Source organism: Camelus ferus, chromosome 7 (genome assembly GCF_009834535.1).
Source record: "Camelus ferus isolate YT-003-E chromosome 7, BCGSAC_Cfer_1.0, whole genome shotgun sequence".
Classification (NCBI taxonomy): Eukaryota; Metazoa; Chordata; class Mammalia; order Artiodactyla; family Camelidae; genus Camelus; species Camelus ferus.
The window spans coordinates 50,353,767-50,371,191 of NC_045702.1; the positions used below are offsets into that span (position 1 = coordinate 50,353,767).

General features: G+C 35.6%; 1 long non-coding RNA gene across 1 annotated transcript; it reads left to right on the forward strand.

Annotated features, from left to right (window-relative positions):
- The first annotated feature begins 712 nt into the window (after positions 1 to 712).
- On the forward strand, positions 713 to 16,898 carry LOC106730314. The gene is made up of 3 exons (XR_004321495.1): positions 713 to 880; positions 6,014 to 6,127; positions 14,937 to 16,898. It is a non-coding gene; the product is annotated as an uncharacterized LOC106730314 (long non-coding RNA).
- The last annotated feature ends 527 nt before the right edge of the window (positions 16,899 to 17,425 follow it).

Here is a 17,425-nt window from a genome sequence, read left to right on the forward strand (position 1 = left end):
CCAAAGCTAACATCTTCCATTGGTGAAGGTGGGGAGTTGACAGGTAAATTTGAGAAAACTTCAAATCCAAGCAGCTATTAGCGACAAAGTGACACAACCTGTCACTGGCCTTAGAGAGAAGGAACAAGGAGAGTGATTCACATTTCTTCTTCTTTTAATTTATAATTGACAATTCCAATGTTTCAATAATCAGGAAAGGGTGAGATTTGTAAACTTACTTGTGCATGTGGCAGTAGCTGGAGTAGAGCAATGACAACAGGCTTGCCAATAATAACATTCAAATTTGGTGTTAACACAAATCTAATGCGCATGATTTCCAGATTCCTATTGTCCAAATGTTCAGAGTGATCTCTTTTCATTTCACTTCCCTACGTTTAAATATCACTTTGGTTCTCAATGTCTTATAGTCAGGTGTGCCTATTAAAATAAAATCGACTCCAAATATATTCAAACTCAACATTCAAAGTCACTTGAAGTAACAGAGTAAATAAAAGAATAGATGATTAGCATCCTCACAGCTAACTCTTACGCGTGCATGTATTTGTTCAATATTAATATATATAAAGCACTCTTCCCAATTCCAGGATTACAAAATTTAATCAAACTTGGATCTGTTTTTCAAAAAGTTTATTTTTCATAGATGAATGAAGCAGAGATTAATAGCTGTCCCTTAGATCATCCTCTTTCCCCTCTGGTAATGTAATCTCTCTCTCTCTCTCTTTTTTTTTTTTTTTTAATTAGGCATGTGGCCCTGTGGAATAAAGCCTGCCTTTTCAACTGACCTGATTGCTAGATATGGACATGTGATTCAATCCTGGCTAATGGGATAGAGGTAGAAGTGGTGTATACAACTTGCAGAAAGCATCCCTAAAGTGCAAAGGTGAGGTTCTTCTTCTGTCTTCAGCTGCTTAGATTGCTGATATAATGGCCCCAACTTGAGCAACCATCTTGGACCATGAGGTTGGAGCCATATGCCAAGTAAGGCAGAGCAACAACACAGAAGGATGTAGGTTAGTGACACTATGGAAGACAGAGACAACTCTCAGCTGCCTCCTTCTGGACTTTATTTATATGAATGAGAAATCAAAATTATATGTTTAAGTTATTATTTTGGGTAATTATGTAATTTTTAGCTACATGAAGTTGAGATCAATAGTTAACACTTGGATACAAAATGCTTATAAAACATGGGAACGGCCATTTAGAGAGCAAAATAAAATGTTGAGGTTACATAGAAAATCAAGGATTAGTTCCAGATGGAGGAATCAAGAACAGCATATAGAAACAGTTGCATTTGAATCACACAGGTTTTGGGTATGTGGAAATGAGGTGAAGAAAGTGCATTCCAGTGTGAGGTATGGGATATTGGTGGGAAATAGATGTGAAAGGGTAGCCCAGAGTCAAACAGTATATAGGCTTGAATACCATCATAAGACGTTTGGGCTTTGCTCAACAGGCAATGGGGGAGTCATCAAAAGCTTTTGTATTTGACCAGTATTCTTTTGGGGGAAGATGATTGAGAAGTCATATAATTATGGAGCATATTCAGTCCTTGGTAGTGGGAACACCTAGTGATCCTAAGATAGTTTTTTCCAACCTTTTTCATAGAAAAGTATGCATAGAAGTAGTATTTGTATAGCATCTGGGTTAAATGAATGAGGCTGGGTACACCGAGGGCAACTGGCCCATGCAGAACTGCTCCAGGCCCCACCTAGGAATCCTGACAACTTCGAGGATCAATATAACAGCATACATGTTATCTATTCCCTTTGTGGTATTGCAGTTAGGAAGCTCTGCCACAGGGATGTTTTATTTAGACATATTTATGTGAATGATTTAGAAATGGAACTGGAGTGAAATAAAATATTACATTCCATGATAAGGGTTGGTACCTTTGCTTTCTATATAAACCCTGAAGAGTATCATTCAATAAAATGAGAGTGCAGATGATCATGACATTACAATGCATATATCTCTCTCCATCCACACATATTATATATATGTGTATGTATATATATATATATATATGTAGATATACATATATAGAGATATATACATATATCAAGGAGAAATGCAGAAACCATTCCAACTTTACCAAATATAGTTTTATATTCATTTTTATAAACAATTAGACACATTTTGGAAATTGTTCATTTTCTCACTTCAGTGACTAATATTCTCACCCCCTACACCCATGCCATATGGCTTTTTCCTCTGTTCCTTTTACATGTAGGAGAGGTTGGAGACAGGGCTAGGCTCAGGGGAGCCAAAAGCATGCAACTCAACTCCATAAATAAAAACTCTTTTGAGTTTGTCACAATGACCAGTCTCTTTGAGATTCTAGTTGATCCCCATTATTAATAAAGAAAAAAAGGATTAGTAAGAATAAGAATAACTAATAGGTACTAATTGTCTGGTGCCAGTCACTATATATAAATATCCTATTTCATGTTCACAACAGCACAGACAAAGAGGTACTGTTATTATCCCCATTCTAAAGGAAATCTAATTTAAGGACAATTTAAGTCCTTCTCCATTTTTCTCTTGCTAGTACTGAAAAAAATCAAACTATGAACTGTAGTAAGTTATTTGGGTGACAAATGCTTGGAGTTATTTTGCATATCCCATTGTTAGAGTCCTTATGAATGTGAAATAAAACAAAACACCTCATGCTAAGTGGGTTAGGTGAAGTATAGATTTTCTTTTTTAATAAATAAATTTTTATTGACAAAGTCATGCCTGTTTGTTGACATATTGTCCAGGGCTGATTTTGTGTTCTGATGGCAGAGTTTAATTCCAACAGAGGCCATATGATTGACAAAGTCTATAATATTTATCCACTGGCTCTCTGGAAGTATAGTTTTTAATCGGGCAGTCTGAGTATTTTGGTCCTTGATGACCCAAATAAACTCTAGCTTTTGCTATTTCCATCAGTGAGATGCAGAGAAACAGATACGAGTCATCTTCGTTTTTAATAGGATTTTTTTTTTTGTCTAGTAAATTAATATCCTTAAACAATCTGAGAAAATTCAGTCTTGGCCATCCTTGGTATTTCTGAAAATTAGTGTATTCATGAAATAATTATTCATACTAAATTCTATTCTGTATGATAGAAACACAATCTTGACACAGAATGGTTGCCATGATTTGAGGATTACATTCCTCAAAAAAAATTAGTTAAAATGTTCATCCTTATTCTTTCTTGCTTCATCCCATCAACTTAATGAAACCAAGAATGACAAGATACACAGAAAACCTGCATCTCAAGCCATGATTTTATTCCTAAAATCAAGTCTATTTTTAACAGCTACTGAGAGCCAGGACTAATTTTTACACAAAATTATGCATTCATGGAAAAACTGTGAATGAATCTACTGCTTGTTAAATGAACATAAGTAAATGATGGAGTAAACTGCCACCTAGAGTTGAGATTTTAATTCAGTTCAAAATATAACATAAAAATGATTCTATCAATTTGAGATTTTTTTTTTAATGTCTCAATACTTAACATGTACACAGAAGTCCTTTACTTTGGACTCTTTTAAGTTAATGTCTCTATATACTTGGAATGTCTTCCTCCAAAAAAGTAATGTTTCTATGAGGAAAATACAAGGCTACTAGAAATAAAATACTGTTGATATTTATTGGCTATAGTTAGAAAAGTTGAATCTTTGGGAAAATATAGTTAATATATTAACATATATATGTGCTCCAAAAAAGAAGTCAAATTATTTAGAATGCCTTATGTTATAAATTCCTAGAACAAAATTACATTCAATCCAACTCTTCCATTCATAACCTATTTGAAGTCCTGCTTCACTTACAGTCACACTGTGGGATGTTGGGGGTGGCAGAAGCTTCTACTGCACACCAGGATCACTGTCAAAATCTGGGTGAACTATTCAGATTTAAATATGACAGTTATTTGTTCTAAGGTCTGAAGAGCCGATATTTTCACTTCCTTAACTAGGTTGTTCTAAAATTGTACCCTTGTCAGAAACCCTGAAATTAATGCAGTCGCCATCACAGAACCCAGCCGACTTAATAAATGGTGAACATCTCATTCTTATTCTAAATTTGCACCTACCCACAAGTGGAAAAGGATTTCTACATCTTAACCACTCACATGCAGCATGGATCAAGCTGTACTTCTGTGTGTGTGCTGTACTGGGAGTACGCATTTTCTGGGTCAAGCTGAGAATCTCTGTGAGATGAGGGTTTAGAAATAAGCTGTAGAACTCTGCACCTGCACAGTTCTGTGACTATATGTTTATAACCTGACTTCCCTCACTTTTCAACCCTGGCCTCATACCTGATTTATCTTTAAGTCTCTTGGTGCATGGAAAATAGGTTGTTGACTCCTTTCTGCCTCATATAACGTACTACTTCTTTCTCTTATTCCAGAACTTCCTCATTCTTATTTTCCCCACCCACTTCCCCAGCCCAAATTTATTAGCCTCTTTTTTTTCTCCTAAAATTCTCTTTCAATAATCCTTTCCCCCTCATTTCCATTATTCTCTTTGGGACCTCCATAACCCAATCTCTTGAGTACATATTTGTGCTTAATCCTGACTATTTTTCACAGCTTTCCTCCACCTCCTGAGTTCTCCATAGGTGTCTCTGCGTCTCTTCCAGCTTCCCCTAGGAAGTACTTGCCTGTGCTGCTTCTGCAGTCAGCCAGAAAGGGTTTCTCCTCACTCCCTAGCAATTTCTGTATTGTTAAATTATATATCACTTCTCAGGATTTGATATTTGCACCTTATTCTTTCAGTTCAACTTGCCTAGAAGTCCCTCTACACCTTTTTGCTTTTTCTTCTCCCCCTTCCACTAAGCCATTTTTGTCTGTTTTAGAGGATTTCAATCCTCAATCTTCATTGCCCTTTTGGTTTCTACCCCTACATCCAACCATAATTTAGTGTCTTGCCATTTATATTGAAACATCTTACAGCATGGATTGAATTCTACCCGTGTGAAAGGCATTATTCTCTGTGCTTTGCAATATTTATTATTTCATGTTTTTAAAAAGCTCCATGAACCAGGTATTATTATGTCCCCAATTTGCAGATAAGTAAACTTATGCATGAAAAGTTTTAAGTAATTGATCCAAGGGGACACAGGTAGTAAATAATGAAGCTGGAATTTGAACATCAAAAGGTTAGGCTCCAAGAGTCCATAGACTAGTCACTAGGCTCTGCTGCTTCTCTGCCTCAGCCCTTCTCTTAACTTTTCTTCCTGACTAGTTCTACTGCACACTAGACATGAACCTCAAAAGACATGGGACCACTTAGATTTACGTTGTTTTGAGAAGAGACTGGGAAAGTCAGCTCACCTCAGACTACTGCAATAGAAGCACCACAGGCGGCACTACTGTGAACAGAAAAATGGTAGGAAGGATTTGGAATCTGACAGGCTGGGATTTGATTCCAGGATCCACCACCTGTGTGAATACAAAGTAATTCTCTTTCTATTTTCTCCTCCTTTCTACTCCCAATCATGTCTCTTCCTATCTATTACTTACTTTTGAGTGGCTGCTATCTGAACTGATAAGGGTCTGGAGCCCCAGACCCTAACCTTTCTCCCTTAATCTCTCCTAATTGTTCACCCTTGTAATTTTTGACTCGTGTCAACATCTGCTAAATGGCAGGCCATTTTTTAAACCAAAACTTTATAGAAGTAATAAGTAAACCCCTAGAGAGCAAAGGATATTTTCTACAGGAAATAAGTGATAAATGGGAAAACTGTGAATCAATGCAGGGTGATCGGAGGAGCTGTGGGCGAGGCTGCTTTATAGGGATCTCATCAGAGGGAAGGCGAGGGGGTGGAGTTCTCACCCATCCTGTGCAGCTGTGCTGCTCAGTGCACCAGATCAGGGCGCTTCTGCCTGTGGCCGGGCTTCTGCAGTGCCGGGTGCAGCATCTCTGCACACGGCCCGCTGCCACTGCCATCTTGAATCAAGGTATCAGGTGCAGCTGTTCTGCGCTGGGAACTCTAATCCCACCTGTTAATCCCACAGGCAAGTGAAACCGGACTCCGCACAAAAGAAGAGGGAAGACCTTAACTCATCATATAGATTCCATCTCATTTTTCCAGGCGACCCCAGTGGGCTTTGCCAGTGACAAAATGCCAGGTATATCGTAAGTGCTCAATAAATATTAGCTATTGTTTTCATTACTCTCCTATGGGTCTATCACTTGACAATTAGAAGCCTGACTAATATTCTATGCAAATAAAAACAATAGGACATGCCAACTGGAGAAGTGGACACAACTCTGCTTTCATAATTGTATTTTTCATATTAACTTAATAGATCATACTACTCACACACCAATTGTATTACTTGAATTTTGACCTATATTAGCATTTTTTTTTATGCCACAGTCTGAATAGGGTTCTCAGAGTATATCCTATTAGGGGAAACTTTACCCAATACCAATATTGCTTAATAAATATGTAGCTCAGACCATTTTCATATATTAATATATTTTCAAATAATGAAAATACAATATAGTCAGGTGCATGTTCTTGGTGCTTAGAAAACAAAGAAATAATTTTCTAGGGGATTATTTTGGGGTGTATTATTGCCTAATGTCATATCCTAGCCCAGGCAAAGAAGAAACCTGCGGATGGGTCTGGTCAGTAAAATGGGCCCATGGCAGAGTTTCTGGTTCTGTCTAACCTAGGAAGTAGCATCAAATATAGGCAGAAAATTCAAGAGCAATTGTGCACCAAAAAAAAAAAAAAAAAAAAAATACATACTCACAATTGTTCCTGAGGAAAAAAATCAGAAATCCTTCATGATCTTGGCAGCAGTTGACCTCGAAAATAGATGGGGCAACTAAATACAATCAACAAAAGTGATCAGGGAAAAGATGAATTTGAATTAATTTTTTCCACATGGTTTTCTTTCTAAAATAATTATTTTTATTAGTCTAGCCACACATACCAAAGTTTTACCCTGAGTATGATAATACCTTAAAGGCATTGTTCTACCCATGAGACCCATCAGAAAACCGTGGGTGGTGTGAAAAGATACAAAGAAACAAGAGTTCAGAGCCACATGAGTACTTGGGAACACTGCTAGACCCATGAGCCACCAAGGTTAGTGACTGGCCCCAGCCACCTGAGTAAACTCTCTGTGCCTGCATTTCCTTATCTGTAAGACAGGGACAGTAATAAACCTAGGGCAAAAGGTTGTCTAGAGAATTAGAAAAGATAATACATGGAAAAACTCTTCAAACAGTTTCAGAACATAGTATTTTCTTATTAAATATTAGTTATCATCATCATCATCATCATCATCATCATTTGCATTTAAATTTTAAAATGGACCATCTAAGTACGTGTTCCCTGGAGGCATCTTCCAGCGATGGTCACTTTGAAAATGTTCCCATCTTAAAATTTTTCCCATTTGCTGTGAAGTGTTAACCTTGTCATGGAATGACCATATCTTTTCTATTTTTTTTTTTTTTTTAGCCTGAGATTATTAAAGACACAGCAGTAGAAATTCCCTTAGTATTAGTGAAAGGGAACTGATAATTATTTTCTTCTTTACATTTATTCCAGTCTAAAGATTTAAAAGCCTTTTGTCAACACAGCTCCCAAGGAAGTTGTGCTAGTTCTTCACCTTTGAGAAGGGCTTGGTATTTTCAAAGCAACCTCAAATATTAATTAAACAACATCCTTATGAAGCAGGTCAGTACCTTTATCTTTCAGAGTATGTAAACAGGACACAGTGAGGTAAAATAGTAATTTGCCTTAGGTCATGAACTAGCTCATTTGAATTGGCTTCCTGTCAGTTAACTGGTCTGTGCCTCAGCCTGATAGGCCAAACTGCAACGAACAAAATATCAAAATACTACTTTGTGTATTGTTATATTTGGTGAGTCATTGGTGTATCCTGTCCTGTGCCTCCTGAATCTGAGCTTTGCATCTCATGTTCTCACTGCCTGAGGTAACCTTCTTTCCCTAGCCCTTTATGTTTCTAGCTAATTTCTACTCATGTTTTATAACTTAACTCATATGTACCCTCCTCTAAGAAGCCTTGCCTAAATTGCTGGCTGATTCAGAGCCTCTTATTCATTGTTCAGAAAGCACTCTGGATCCCACAGTGTAGCTCTATTGTGACAATGGCCTTTTTGAGAGAAAAATATTATTCTCTGTCTTTATGTTCTTGAGCATGATACTGAGCACATAGTATTTGCTGAACAAATATTTTTGAATAGAGAATGTATAAATGATAAATGTGTTCGTCAGGTTAGGAAAGGAGATACCATAATAACAAACCCAGATTAAGTTGATTTCTCACTTAAAAGAAATGTGAGCACAGAGCAGAAGGAGGCTCTGCCCCAGTAACTCAAGGTACAGGCTGACAAGACTCCACTATCTTGTGGTGCTGGATTGTTGGAAGCAGGTAGACTTCTAGGTTGCCAAGACAAGAGAATTAAATGCTGGAGGATTGCATACTGGACATTAAATTCACCTGTGATAGTAATTTCCATCCAAAAATCACCAGCCAGAACTACTCACATAGGTACTAATGTAGACAAACAATGTCCCTCCTTGTCCTAGCTCCTTAAATCCCTAGCGTGAGTGAATTTGATGGCTGGCACCGTTGCTCTTCTTTGGCAGCCTGCCTTTGAGCTGCTGGAACTGCTTTGCACAGAGAGCTGGAAGTGATTGGCATTCACATGCCAGTGACTGTTGGTTCATTAATGACTGTCTTGAGCTCAACTCTCTCCTCAGCTTAGGACAACTCAGAAGTATCACTCACCATCCAAAATTCTCCTGTGGGATCATGTTAAAGCCTGACCTCTGTGGGACTTGTGCCTTAGCTTATACTCTTGCTTGACTTTATTTCATTTCTTGCTTTGCTTCCATCACTTCCTTATTAGTCTCTGTGGAGAACATTTTCTTAATACCTCACTTGCACACATATTCTTGTCTTAAGACTATACCTGGGGAGCCCAACCTATGGCAGTGCCACCTAACTAAAAAGTGGGCAGAGAAGGGTAATGCACATTGTTTCTAGAAAGAGAACTGATAGAGGTGAGCATTGTGATGCCTACCACAGCATAATGAAGAGCAAGTAGGTGATTAAACTAACGGTCAAATGACATGGGTTTAGCCAGCTAACTTGATTAATGAGGACTGGATGCGGAGAAGGAGGACAGGATTGCATGGGCAAAGGGTCACTGAGAAGACTGACTTCTCTCTTGGGGAAGATGCTGAGGAAGCCAGGCCAGTAGTCCAAATTGCAAAGTTGAAAGTAACCCTGGGCTCCTGGGCTTGGTTCTAACAGGTAATAATAGAGATCAGAGATCAGAGGCAATACAAGGAGTCCATGTCACATCAGGGTAATAAACTGTATTTACAGGGAAATGTAAATACTAGGAAGAAGTTGATTTGATGATTCTGGGTTATTATTTAGGGAAAGGCTTCAGTCAATGACTAATGGTATGGGGGACTTGAGGAAGAAGACATGATTTTTTTTAGTGGGAAGACGGTAGTAAATTCTATGCAGGGACCCTGAGTATTAGAGAAGCAGGCTAGAGGTTCCAGTCTTCGTGAAGTGCCAGGTAGGAAAGCAAAGACAGAATACCAAGTATTAGAAGTGAGCAACACTGTGAGGGGTAGAGGAAGTCTGCACTTGGAGACACATCTGCCCAGGGTGCACAAACACTCTAGGATACTGATCCTATAGTCCCAGAATTCAGGCCAGATACCTCTGACTGATTTTCCCTGCTCTGGTGAGGATAGCCTCAACCTCCCATGGAACAGAAATTCTTTCAGCAATAAGGGCTGGGAAGTCACATATTTCCTTTTAATGCTTCTGAATATTGAGTCATAGTTAGAAAAGTTTTCCATACACACATGTATTAAATAAATTCTCCCATGTTTTTCTCTAGTACTTACATGATTTAATATTTTACATTTAGATAATTGATGTATTCAGAGTTTTCTCTTATGTTTGGGTGAGGTATGTGTCTAATTTTGTCTTTTTCCAAAATTCTATCTAATATTCTTGTACATTTTTTATAAGTTCATCATTTATCTCAGTGATTTAAACTGCCATCTTTATCATTTACTTAATTCCACATGCAGTTGGAGGTATTTCTGGACTCGGTATTCTATTCCATTGGTCTCTCTATTCATGCATCTACTCCCTGCTATTTTAATTATAGAGGCTTTATAGCCTGTTTATATCACATAGGGCTAGTCCTCACTCACTTAGAATTTCTTTATTTAGAGTTTCCCCAGCTACTCTTGCATGTTTATTTTTCCATTTTACTCAGAGTCACCTATCTTCACCAAACAACAAGTAAATTTCAGAGTATTTTTACTAGGACAACATTAAATGTACATATTAACTTGGAGTGAATTTACATCTTTATAATTTTGAGTTGTCCTATTAAAAAATAAGGGGAGTCTTTCCATTTCTTCAGGTCTACTTTCTGAGTTTTAGAGTATTTTAGTTTTCCTTACATAGGTTAAACACTTTTTAGTTAAGGCTATTTCTAAGTATTTATATTTTGGTTGTTATTATGAATATTTTTTCTTCAATTATATATTTTGAATGGTTATTTTTTATCTGTGAAAGCTATTGATTTTATGTTAATTTAACATCTGCTACCTTATTAAAAGTTATTTCCTTGTTTTTGTTAGTCTTAGCATTGATTCTCCTCTGTTCTAAGTATACCAGCATATCATATCGCTCTTTCATTTTTGATTCTTACACTTCTGCTTATTCTCTCTTGTAAGACTGAATTGGCTAACACCTCCAATGGAAGTTTAACAGTAGTAGAGCCAATAGGCATCTTTGCCTTGTTCTTGACTTTGATGGGGATGCCTCCAGTGATTCTTTACATATTTATCATGTTATGGAAAGATGTATCAATTTATAGAGCTTTTAAACCATATCTAGGCATGTGTCTGGATTGAGGACTGAGCATCTCTCTTATAAAAATCTTCAAAACTGATTCTAATACAGTATAAACTTTCACTTGAGTTTATGTTCCATAACAATATAAGTAAGTACATTAATCAATTGCATAGACATTTGAATCACATCTTGTGTAGGACCTGTGGATACAAAGATAGGCTTCTTTCCTTCAATGAGCTAAATTTTATAGAGGCCTACAAACTAATGACTGCCTACAATATAATTATTACATTGCAGGAAGTGTTTCATTACTAGTATCTTTGCAGAATGCTGTCTTTATCTAGAGAGTTTATAAAATACGAACTCTTAAGTTTTACTAAATTGCATCCTATAATACTGTTAATCTCTGCTTTTAAATATAATTCAAAATTGACCTTCGTCGATAGTCACTGACTAAAAAAGTTACAATGTCCTACAGAAATTCTAAATTTCCTGCCTTACTTTCCCCTAACCCCACATGTTATTTTCAAATTTTAGAAGTATTAATTATGGCGAACAGTCTAACTTCATTTGTTGATTCCTGGTACTTTCATAATTATTTTATCACCAAAGACCAATCAGTTGTCTATTAAAGTTGTGCAAAGCATTCTCTTATTTTTTTTAAAGGGTTTTACACTAACATTTTAAATATTGTGTTCTGACCCCAAATCAACTCTGAGACCCATGTTTTTCCTCACAATGCCTGTTGTCTTCATTCTTTTAAAATTTCCCACTTTCAAATTTGAGGAGAGTAGAAAAGATGGTCTTAATGCTCCAGGGTAGGGGATAGAAGTGGAATTTTTGGAAAAAGAAGAGATGAAATTTTAAACTTAAAATGGACTGCAGAGTTTTTAAAGTTAGATATATTGAAATAAACTTTTGGCCTCCTATGTACTTGAACTGTTGCAACATTTGGTTGTCTTTCTCCCCTACCCTTACAGGTTTGCTTTCTGTCTATTGGGTCTGAGTTACCATCTGTTTGTGAGTTACTTGTGAATCAGAAAACAGAGAGGTCAGGATATGGTATGAGAAGAGGAAGTACAAAGATGATTGCTTAGGACTAATTCTAGATGCTATATTTCAGGAGAGACTGGTAAAGAGGAGCTTAAGATTTTTTTTTTTTTTTTTAGCTTACTGATCCCAGTTTATTAAAATGAAATAGTAGCAAGGGCAGGGGTTCTTTCTAGAAACAAAGGTTATTAATTTGGCTAGGATGTTAATCTTGCAAGAACAAGCTTGCAAATGATAAATAGGTAGAAGAAGAAACCCAGTAGAGGACAGTGTACCAGGCCTCTAGTAGGAATCTTGTCAGCTATGAAAGATGTCACATTATTTGCCCTTCTTCTGAAAATGTCAATTGATTGTTTTTTTGCCATTTAGTATTATCACCTTTTTATATGTAGGAGGAAAACTTATGCACCTATTTAAGTAACTTGTATGAAATAGAAAATGGCATTCAATCATTACCCTTCTGAAATATAACATTAACTTCCTAAATGTTTGGAACACTGTTCATAATTTCTTTTTTGATAGTTTCTCTACACTTCATGGGGTAAGTGTATTAAGCATATCAATGAACTGTACATATCATCTGCTTGTAATTTTCTCCCTGATAGTAGAAAAGTAAAAATATTCCAACTCTTAGTCAGTGCTGTGTATAGGAGAGCGTGTGGTGTTTTATATACTCCTCAGTATCTATGAAGTCTTTAGTGTGAAGAGCTGCCACATGGATCTGTTGATTATTTATTTTGCCTTTTTGAATTCTCTTTGCATGTTACCTTGAATAGTGACTTTAATATGTATCAAGCTCAGTTTATACAGTATTTTTAGTTTGGAATATGTTTCTACTTTTGATGTCAATGCAGAGCATCTTATAGGAGAAATGAATGATATTAATAAGTAGATAATGAAGAATAAGAATAAGAATATTTCTCATCCCAAACCTAGATTTCTTTGCCTCTAACTTTATCTTCTTAGAGCTGAACATCTAGGGCCATATTAACTTGCACTTCTGTTATAATGAACTATCCTGAAAATCTGAGTTCTGTTGTCAGAAACATCCAGGGGTCAATTCCTTACTCTGATTGTACCAAGCCTTTCTTTTAAGCTATATGTTAGAGGATGGGAAAATATTGTTTATTTGGTGATAAGGGCCTTCACAACTTCCTGTGTCATGCTTATCTATCAAGCTATTTGTATACGTTTGGATTAACATTATAGCCAATAGCATAAGAAGTTTTCATGAAGACACTTATAGACTCCAAGAATGTTAACTATCCTTATCAACTGCCCATTAAATAAGTGTAACCTACCACAGCCTTAGAATTAAGGATAGAATTTTTTCTCTGTGCATTGATTAATCATTCTCAACTTAATGGTTTATATGATTTAGAGAAGCAACACTAAACTTCAACTAAGAGTAAAGTTTAAATGTATTCATTTCTTTCTTAAAAATATCCAGTTAATTTGATAGCTTTAGTTCTTAAGCTCTCATTGCTAGGCTTTACCAATTAACCTGATATCTTAGTCTAGTTGTATTCAGTGTAAGCCTTAAACATTATTTATTGACTTCTGCCTTAACAGGATATTTGTATTGTTGCCTATTGGCTCTGATGACAAAGTGTTTCTATTTTTTAGAAACTTAAATGTATCACATTTTAATTTTCAAACCAAATTTATTTTCAAAGAAAATTTGACTATATTTTAAATGAGATTTAAATAATTTCTTTTTAGTGCAATAGGTACAATCAACCAAAACTCTTAGAAAGGCTAACAAAATATTGCTTCAGTTAGGTGAGTGGGACCAGCACAGCCTCCTATGTCATGCTTATCCAAGCAATAAATTACTTTTTTTGGACAAAAATCATCCTCTGAAATTGCTTTACCTTTTTCTGAAGTAAAGGTATTGAATGCATGGTATTGGGAGCACTTTATTTTGCTTTTTATCAAATACACTTATTTTCCACTTGACAGCTAACATCACAAGAGAACAAGGTGGGTTTCTTAAATTTCACTGTTTTCTCATTCATATTGAGCCCAGTTTTAATTTACCCCAGTAAAGATTCTTACTGCCCTATAGCTTAATTTAATTAGCCTCTTAACCCAGAAGTCTTTTTGAAAGTAATTTTAAAACAACTGAGCTATATTTATCAGATTTGGATTTAATGCCTGATATTATTGATTATTTCTAAAGATAGATGAGGGTAACTTTTAAAATACTTTAAAATGAGAATATTTTTAGAATATAGATACTGACTTCTTATTACATGCTCATCTTCCTTGAAGTTTCATAAGTCAAGTGAATAACAAGTGCCTCCCATTTTAGTCTCTCTTGAGAAATATGCTAACAATATCACACGTGTAGAAATAGGCTAGTATGTGAAGAAGGTAACAACAAGGAAAGTATTAAATGAAAATTAAGTGCCTTTGGGGTTTAACACTCTAAGGAAGCCTTAAAATCTAGGTTGAAAACATCAGGTAAAGACAAATTCACACTCAGGTGAATGTAACCACCTCTAGGTTGGTGTCATATATATGCTGAGCGAATTCTGATACAGAAAGCTATTGGTTTAGTTTATTTTGACTCACAGTTAACTTCAGTCAGCTTTTGTGGGGTTTATAGGTCTTCTCGTGTATCTGAGGGAAGCTATGAACCCTGTTCTCAGTGTAGGGGGCAGCAGGGGTGGGGGGAATGCACTTATACACAAATAAAAAAAAATCTTGCATACAATATCAGGCAGTTTAGACTCACTGAAGTCTGTCCTTTAAGTGAATAAGAATTTGCCTTAGTCAATAATCTAATATTGCAAGTAAAAGAAAACCAGCTCATATTATCTTACAGCAAAGATAAAATGTGTTGGTCCATGTAGCTGGAAAGATATTGAAATAACTCAGAAATGGCTATAGGAAGCAAAGCTTATAGGAAGAACTGGATCTGAGAACTCAACATACTCTATCTGCTACTCATTTCTGTTTATTTCTCTAGGCATATTAATTCCATTTTGTCTCATCATTGCAGAGATGCTGTCTTTATGTGACTGAAAACATGCCTGCCAGAAGATCCTGCTTAGCAACCCCAGGAGAAACAGCATTCTTGAGCATCTAGGTATCAAACCTAGAGAAGGACTTTATCTCTGCTTAGGTCACTTGTAAATCCACTAATCACTGCTAGTTCAAATTAAACAAGTTCAAGTTCCATGGCCACCTCTGCAGCAAGGGAGGCAAAGTCTGTAACTAAAGAAAGAGTCCTACATCAAGAGTACAAGACAACAGAGGTAAAGAACCAAGGAATTACCTTTTTTCAATCTTTATCTGAGAACTATCTCAAGTCATAACCAACCAAATGTGACACTGAGGAGAGGGGAATAAGCTGACAACCGATTAATAAACTGAGGCTGTGTGAAGGCGGTCAGAGCATCATTGCTAGGTAGGAATGAGCAGGTAAACTGGCTCTCTGGAAAAAAAAATGCATGCGTGTATTTATAGATGCACGTAAGTTTATTATATATTTTATTAATATAAATAATGAGTGGCACATAATTTATTTAAAATGATACAATGTTAAAAGATTGTTATTATTTGAATAATTGAGTCTCTTCTAATGCTTTTGTTGATTTTTGCTCTTCTTGTATCCTGGCTAAACTATGGTTGCAATTGACAAGTGTTTGATGAACATGAATGTTGGTTGATATTTTCTTTTTTGTTGACAAGTAAAGTGCCAAAACTTCCTTCATCAGTGGTGTGAACAACTTCTTTGCTGAACTGAATAATAGTTTTTGAATACTGGAAGGATAGTTCCTCAATTTTTTTGTGTGTTACTTACAATGTAACTGCTAGGCATTAACACTTTCTAAGTTTAATATGCATTAATAACATGTTCTTGATCACTTCCTTAATTCTAGAAAATCAACAAAACAGTAACTCAAGCCTTGATTTGTAGTATTTGCCAATTTCCATGGTGTAAATACTCCCACCACAGCCAATTTTAAGCTACCAATGGGACATCAATAAACGAAGAATTGGGAAGAAATGTGAACTAGCACACAATTCTATAGTATTTTCACCATACTATAGGTGTAAATAACCTTAAATAGAGGTAATAATAAAAAGTAGTAAAATATTAGGAAGTGATGATTTTTGAGTATTTATTACTTTGTTTTATATAATGTATTTAATTATAAGTTTATGTACTTTAATTTTTAATAATTACTATGTCTAAAAAATGACTAGTAAAATTCCAAGAATTTTAACCATTCCTCTAGTTCATGAGTCAGTCTGAACCAGCTCCAGTGCACCATTACTGATGGTTTTCATGATTTCTATGAAATGGGTAGTGAAATAATAACTTGAAGTTGTTGTAAAATAGAGAGTTGACATGTGAAATCAAGGTTCTACCATGGTATCTCTATGATTTATCTAAAACAATATGCTCAATAAATATAACTAGGTGGATTTCCAGTATTAGATACACTCAAATTTCGATAGTTTTACTGTATAGATTGACAAGTTTTAAATTATTCACTATTCTGGATTTTTCAAATCCATTTTCTCTTTTGTTAGTGCAAGTGACTGAGAGGTTATTTTATTACATTTACAAAAAAGTATAATTTCCATAAGCTTTATATTTTAGCTAGAAAAGGAAGCAAAAGCAGAATCTCTGAAAGCATCTTCTGCTCCTTCATTGATGTATGCGATTAAAATTGACTTCCATTTCTTCACATTACAAACTCCATCAGAATCTCTTTCACACTCTAATAATCTTCTAAAAAACTATACTAGACAAAGTGGGACAATGAATACTAAGAATATGCTGTTTATCTCAGATATACTGCTCTCTTTTAGTGAATATGTTTTGGCCAAGAAATAGGAATAAAGGAAAATAACAGTGAGAAACACTCTCAGTATATTACTTTACTTTTATGTATTTAGCACTGAATACAGAAGTGTCTGCTTGTTGGCTTTCTGGCAACTCAAACCCTCATGTGCTTTAACCAATAAAAGACATGGGTAAATGAGAGTAACTGCAGAATAAATTAAGTTGAAAACTGGATAGTAATTGTGTCATTTGGTAATTATTTTGTTTTTGATATTGAGTACAGACTTGATGCTTTGAAACATTGCACAGTTGTAAAAACTTACTGGTTTCCTCAGTATACATTTTACATTTTAGTCTTTATTTCTTAAAATGAGCAAAGCAAAGAAAAGCATACAACTGTGTGAGGTATAGTATACCAAACATGTTTCTAAGGAATTGGTTAAAAAGAAAAGAGATAATGAATGAGACTAATAAATATGGGAGAGATAATTTGGAGCTTAGGAGAAAAATCATCAGAAATGACTGATAATAAACTTATAATGGTAGATTTTGGTATCAAAAATGAAAGACTTTGCAAATCAGCTGGACTTAACTTCTTGTAAATGTCCATCGCTGCAGCAAAATAGGCCCACTTGACTTTGTGGTTTGTTCTTTCTGGTGGTCACAGATCACAGAGTCATCCCTTTCTGCTT